We start from the raw sequence: 5,994 nt of genomic DNA on the forward strand, positions 1-5,994 counted from the left end.
AGTCACCACCCACTACATGTTACTTCATGGTCTCTGGGATCATCTGACCTGACTTTTACTTTGCACCTTATAGTCACTTAGCACTTTGAGTATAAGGAATTTTGGTCCTTTGATGGCCTGATTGCCTAGCTTTCTTTTCCCCATCCTGTGACAGTAATAATTTTATAATAATAAGTTTATTTGTATAGCGCCAACATATTCCGCAGCGGTTTACTATTATAGAGGGGAATATACACTCACCGGCCACTTTATTAGGTACACCTGTCCAACTTCTTGTTAACACTTAATTTCTAATCAGCCAATCACATGGCGGCAACTCAGTGCATTTAGGCATGTAGACATGGTCAAGACAATCTCCTGCAGTTCAAACCGAGCATCAGTATGGGGAAGAAAGGTGATTTGAGTGCCTTTGAACGTGGCATGGTTGTTGGTGCCAGAAGGGCTGGTCTGAGTATTTCAGAAACTGCTGATCTACTGGGATTTTCACGCACAACCATCTCTAGGGTTTACAGAGAATGGTCCGAAAAAGAAAAAAAATCCAGTGAGCGGCAGTTCTGTGGGCGGAAATGCCTTGTTGATGCCAGAGGTCAGAGGAGAATGGGCAGACTGGTTCGAGCTGATAGAAAGGCAACAGTGACTCAAATCGCCACCCGTTACAACCAAGGTAGGCCTAAGAGCATCTCTGAACGCACAGTGCGTCGAACTTTGAGGCAGATGGGCTACAGCAGCAGAAGACCACACCGGGTACCACTCCTTTCAGCTAAGAACAGGAAACTGAGGCTACAATTTGTACAAGCTCATCGAAATTGGACAGTAGAAGATTGGAAAAACGTTGCTTGGTCTGATGAGTCTCGATTTCTGCTGCGACATTCGGATGGTAGGGTCAGAATTTGGCGTAAACAACATGAAAGCATGGATCCATCCTGCCTTGTATGGAGCATCTTTGGGATGTGCAGCCGACAAATCTGCGGCAACTGTGTGATGCCATCATGTCAATATGGACCAAAATCTCTGAGGAATGCTTCCAGCACCTTGTTGAATCTATGCCATGAAGAATTGAGGCAGTTCTGAAGGCAAAAGGGGTCCAACCCGTTACTAGCATGGTGTGCCTAATAAAGTGGCCGGTGAGTGTATAACTAATATTATGTAACTAATGTTTTGATGTCCTTCACACATGAGCCTTTTCTGTGCTTTGTTTCTCTAGTTATTTGCTATATGTATTATGCCTTTTTTGAATATATTTTGGTAATTTTTATCACATTTTTTGCTTGGACAATTACTCCATGATTTTTGTAGGATTTATTGTATTTGGAGTGTCCTAATATACTTATTCTGGTCTTTTATTTGGGCATATGGCCAGTTTGATAGATATATTATGTATCAGTGGATCTTGATTCCTATATTGTACTGGTGGCTAGATACCATTTTTGTACAGGCACCTATTCTTTGTAAGGTCATTTCTCCTCTCCGGTGTCATACACTTGATATAGGAGCTCTACGCTGTGTTTTGTTTTTTTTTACTGTTCTTTCGGGCACTTTCAGCCCATTACAGGTACTTGGGTCACTAGTCGGGATAATTCTCATACAACACAGTGCTTCCCAAATGTGGTCCTCATGGCCCCCACGCATCATATTTTCAGGGTTTCCTTAGTGTTGCACTGGTGAGAGAACTTGTGGCAATTTCTGATGCCTTGATAATAATTCCATCACCCGTGCAAAAGGAAATCCTGAAACATGATCTGTTGGGGGCCGTGAGGACCGAATTTGGGAAAACCTGATAGGACAGCTTGACTCTGCTTTCAGGATCACCCACACTTAGCATTTCACAAAGAACCAGTCTCCATTCTTGTCATCTAATGGTGGTAGGTAATTATAACAACGGCGGATGTCCATGTATGCCAGTGTCTGCGTGACTTGTGCGATCCAGATAACAAGTATACAGCAGGAACTTGCTCTTAGGCCATTCCCATATAAATGAGTATTTCTAGATATTCCCATCGTGTTTATCCATTACATTGGAGGCTGGGTATTTTAATGCTGTTTATTATTTCAGGTCCCATATTTTCCTATAAATATAATCACAAAATACAATTACTAGAAAGAGGAAAGAAGCGACACAAAAGACTGTGAAAATATTTGGTTACCTGATGTGACACATCCTACTACATTAAAGGCTGTGTGGAAATACCTATCTAAAAATATCCCATCTTTGTAGTTTTATCACATTGTCTATCGGCAGGAAACGGCAGTGAAAACACAAGATGACCTGGTCCGAGAGCCGGAGGATGTCCATGTGCAACAGGAAGATCCTAATAAAAGTAATGTTGTAATATTAGCAAACAAGATCAGAAGAAGATGAAATGTGCAGCGTTCAGGTGTTGTGGCCCTAGAAGGAATATTGTAGATATCTGCACCTGGTATTTTGCTGGCAGGGTTTTATAATATTCTACAAGGGTGCCATTATCGATGCAGTCCTGACATGACCGCCGGTCACCCATTACATCTTTACCATTGCCTCATTCTGCACCACACTGTGAGTATTTAGGATGAAGACCACTCCTGCGGAAAAAGCGCACTGCCCTGCATATTCCATGCATCCGTACAGAGTAAGGCATTATTCCCATACTGCGGAGTACTTAGTACCAAAACAGGATCAGATTTCATAATGGAAGCACAGAAATCCCTTCTGCATATGATTTTTGGAAAAAGGCTCTCCTGCTCTTTTGTAATGAAGTCAAATCCTGTTTTTGATATTGTGACCATGGTATGAGGAGCAATTCCCAAAATATAATATCAGGGATTTGCCATTCATGCAATTCTGTCTCGAGCTTGGAGCGTCACAATTTCAATGTAAAATCTGCTGCTATCACTGGTAATTAGAGGTGTTTCCTAATTCCCCCATCCATCATATCATTCTTTACAGAGTTGGCCGAACATTGATACCAGGTTAGTGGAGTCTTTCTATGTAACTGATATTATTACTAGCAGAAGCTCAGCTAGATGAGCTGATAAGTAGGAACTTCGTACATTCGTTTGCCGATTTATAGGCCGGCATGCTGTGCTATGCTCATAGTATCCTGGTCAGCTGGTGTAAACATGCCATTAAAAGTCCTCAGATAGGTGTGTATATATCCAGACAGCGGTCATTTAATGGCCATGGTCAGCCAATGTATAAGCATCTTAACCACTGTGGCCCTCCATATGATATATTAATACATGATGTGTTTGGTCTGACCTCGGGGGATTACATGGTGACCTTAGCTCCCGACTTGTCATGACGCATGGTGATAACTTATAAGTGCAGTCACCACGGATGAAAAAAAGCTTAACCCCCAGAGGTCAAACCGTGCACTGAGGTTGTCACACGAAACTCCCAAGTTGTGATACCTCGCTCCTTGCTGGAGGGTCCTTCTAAAACAACACTATGTGACATCTGTCACAATACGAGAGACATCTCCTCAGAAGTGTGACCCAGCAGCTGCTCTGGCTGACATGAGGAGCGGAGGAACTGACACATGCTCAGCCAGAGCCTCTCAGGTTTACATGTGTATTTATGGCCCTCTCTTCACTTCCAGATCAGAGGCAAAATGCAAGAGAGGTCCTTGAGAAAGACATCTTTGTGTCTGATGAGGAGATGGGTAGCTTCTGAGGGTGGGACTGGGTCTTAAGAGACTCGGTCACACATATAGCTGTAAATGTCTCATTCTCTGCTTTTTATGAACTTAGGCAAAAGGCATCATTAATGCAAAAAGGATCCATATTATAGCAGATCCTAATAGCCTATTGGCTTGGGATCTATTTTTTCTCCTTCAACAGGTACAATAGGACAGTCGATCCATCAGCAGCAATAAAAAGGAGCCAGTGTGAACAGTCTTAAGGTACCCACACACATTACATGGACTGTTGTATAGTCAGCACTGGCATTCAAAATATTACATTAGCTCAAATAAAAAAAACCATTTATTTTATTACACATTATTAATATGCAATTAAACATCATATATATATATATCTTTCTGTGTGTGTATTATATATACACACACACATGTAATGATGTGACTGTAATCACCTGACATAAGTTACATTTAAGTCGTCTGTTGCATCGTTGTCATTATAGTACATTTTCACCATGTTTATTAGATGAACTTTGACTGACTGATTTTGACTGACCAATTAATGTGTATGGAGGTGTACTTACTCTTCCCTCAAAGGCAGGTGTTGGGAGAAGACGGGTCAGGCATGTTTGGATTTTAACCAGCTTGATCATCCGTTCCCATGGGACATGTATATATATATTTGTATGTATAGCGGGTTGAGAAAGTATTGAACGTCACCAATTTTCTAGGTAAATATATTTGTAAAGGTGCTATTGACATATGCTGATAATAACTCATCCAAACCACACAGGTGAAAAATCAAACTATAGATGGGGCAGCACAGAGGCTCAGTGGTTAGCAATACACTACAGGTAAATCTGTCCCACCAAGGACAACATCTGCAAGGATGTTTCCTCCCACACTCCAAAGACATACTGATAGGGAATCTAGATTGTGAGCCCCAATGCGGACAGCGATGATGATGTCTGTAAAGCGCTGAAATCTACCAGTAATTAGAAAGCAATCCTAGTGAGAAAGAGTATCAGCTTGTTCAACTGATGGCCTATAAAAAAAGAATAATACATGCAGACACACAAATCATACACATAAATTCTGAGTGTACAAACAGCTTGCACTCCCTGATGGCAGACTGCTATTTCTAGTGGTGGTCTAAGGAGAATGTGAAATAGCAATGACTTCTGGTGCTGGGCAGTGGCTAATAATGCGGAGAGATTCCGTATTTCCAGGATTATCACTTACTTCTGAACGTCAGGCAGCCGCCGGTGGAGAAGGTAGATCTGTCCTGCATGTGGTAGGTTGTTGATTTGTGCAGAACCAGCAGTTTGGACTCTTGCCGATGCTCCTGTTCTTCACCCTAGAGATATTAAGTTCTAATGAAGAGAAATTAATAACCTGTGCTCCAGCATTTGCCTTTTCTTACCCATTACAGTTACCAGATATTGTCCATCGTTCTTGGCTCCTTGAACAGGAAATACAACTGATAAGAGCCCCTGGTTCCATACAAGTCTCCTACTGGGGAAGATGAAGAGCAGCATAAATCTCACTTGTGATTAATTTTAAGAAGGTGTCTAATAAGATGAGACAGGCTGAGAAGGCAGCTAAGTATTTCCCTAATAGTCTGCCAGACATGCCAAGCTGAGAATAGAGCCCAGATGTCATCGGGGGTGGTGGGTATCGGGTATCAGCTCAAGATTGTTTGCATTTACTTAGTGTCAATTCCGGGAGGGGAAGAAAGCCACAAGTTTCGGATTGAATTTCAAGGAGTACAAACTGGGCATCTTGCTGTCAAGTCCAAGGGCAAAGACACTTGTTTACGATTAAATGGAAAGTATCTGATTGAGGCTCCTGTATTATTTAATGGAGCCAAAAGGATGAAAATACAAGGTTTAAGCACAGTGTAACTAATGTCTAAGGAAGGATACAAGATACTTGTGTGCTGGTCTGGGTTAATCGCTGCCGAGTGCCAGATAAAGCCACCACAAGATGTGACATATCCTGTCAATGATAACGATGATGCTTGTAAGGGAATTAAAGATTTAGATATTCCACTGGCTGACAAATCCAGATAATGCCTATGAGTGTGATAGTAGTGCTGGCCGCCCTCCGCATCGCATTCAGTGTCTATTCACATGGTTGGCAAAATATCATTAAAGTAACTTGGCGCTCCGCACTGAATTGTCCTTGGCATTTACTTCTGAAGTAGCGACTGGAACCACCATACTGGTCAGATATGGAAAAAGAGCAATTACTGTTCCCTAAAGTAGTTTACCACAATGGACAAATATCATCTATCCTGTGGATAAGTAAGAAGTGTGTGATTCTCGGGGGTCAGACATGCACCCTGCCTCTTCACTTAATTCCTACAACACTGACCTCC

General features: G+C 42.0%; 1 long non-coding RNA gene across 3 annotated transcripts; it reads right to left on the reverse strand.

Annotated features, from left to right (window-relative positions):
* Nucleotides 1-1,129: 1,129 nt before the first annotated feature.
* On the reverse strand, nt 1,130-5,151 carry LOC143805171 (uncharacterized). Of its 3 annotated transcripts, none has more exons than XR_013221186.1 (3): nt 5,038-5,151; nt 4,857-4,971; nt 1,130-2,309 (listed from the first exon to the last, which is right to left on the reverse strand). It is a non-coding gene; the product is annotated as an uncharacterized LOC143805171 (long non-coding RNA). The 3 variants fall into 3 exon arrangements; XR_013221185.1 differs by having other exon boundaries at nt 4,857-4,987; XR_013221187.1 differs by having other exon boundaries at nt 5,051-5,127.
* Between the last annotated feature and the right edge of the window lie 843 nt (nt 5,152-5,994).

The sequence above is a fragment of the Ranitomeya variabilis genome, chromosome 2 (genome assembly GCF_051348905.1).
Source record: "Ranitomeya variabilis isolate aRanVar5 chromosome 2, aRanVar5.hap1, whole genome shotgun sequence".
Taxonomy (NCBI): Eukaryota; Metazoa; Chordata; class Amphibia; order Anura; family Dendrobatidae; genus Ranitomeya; species Ranitomeya variabilis.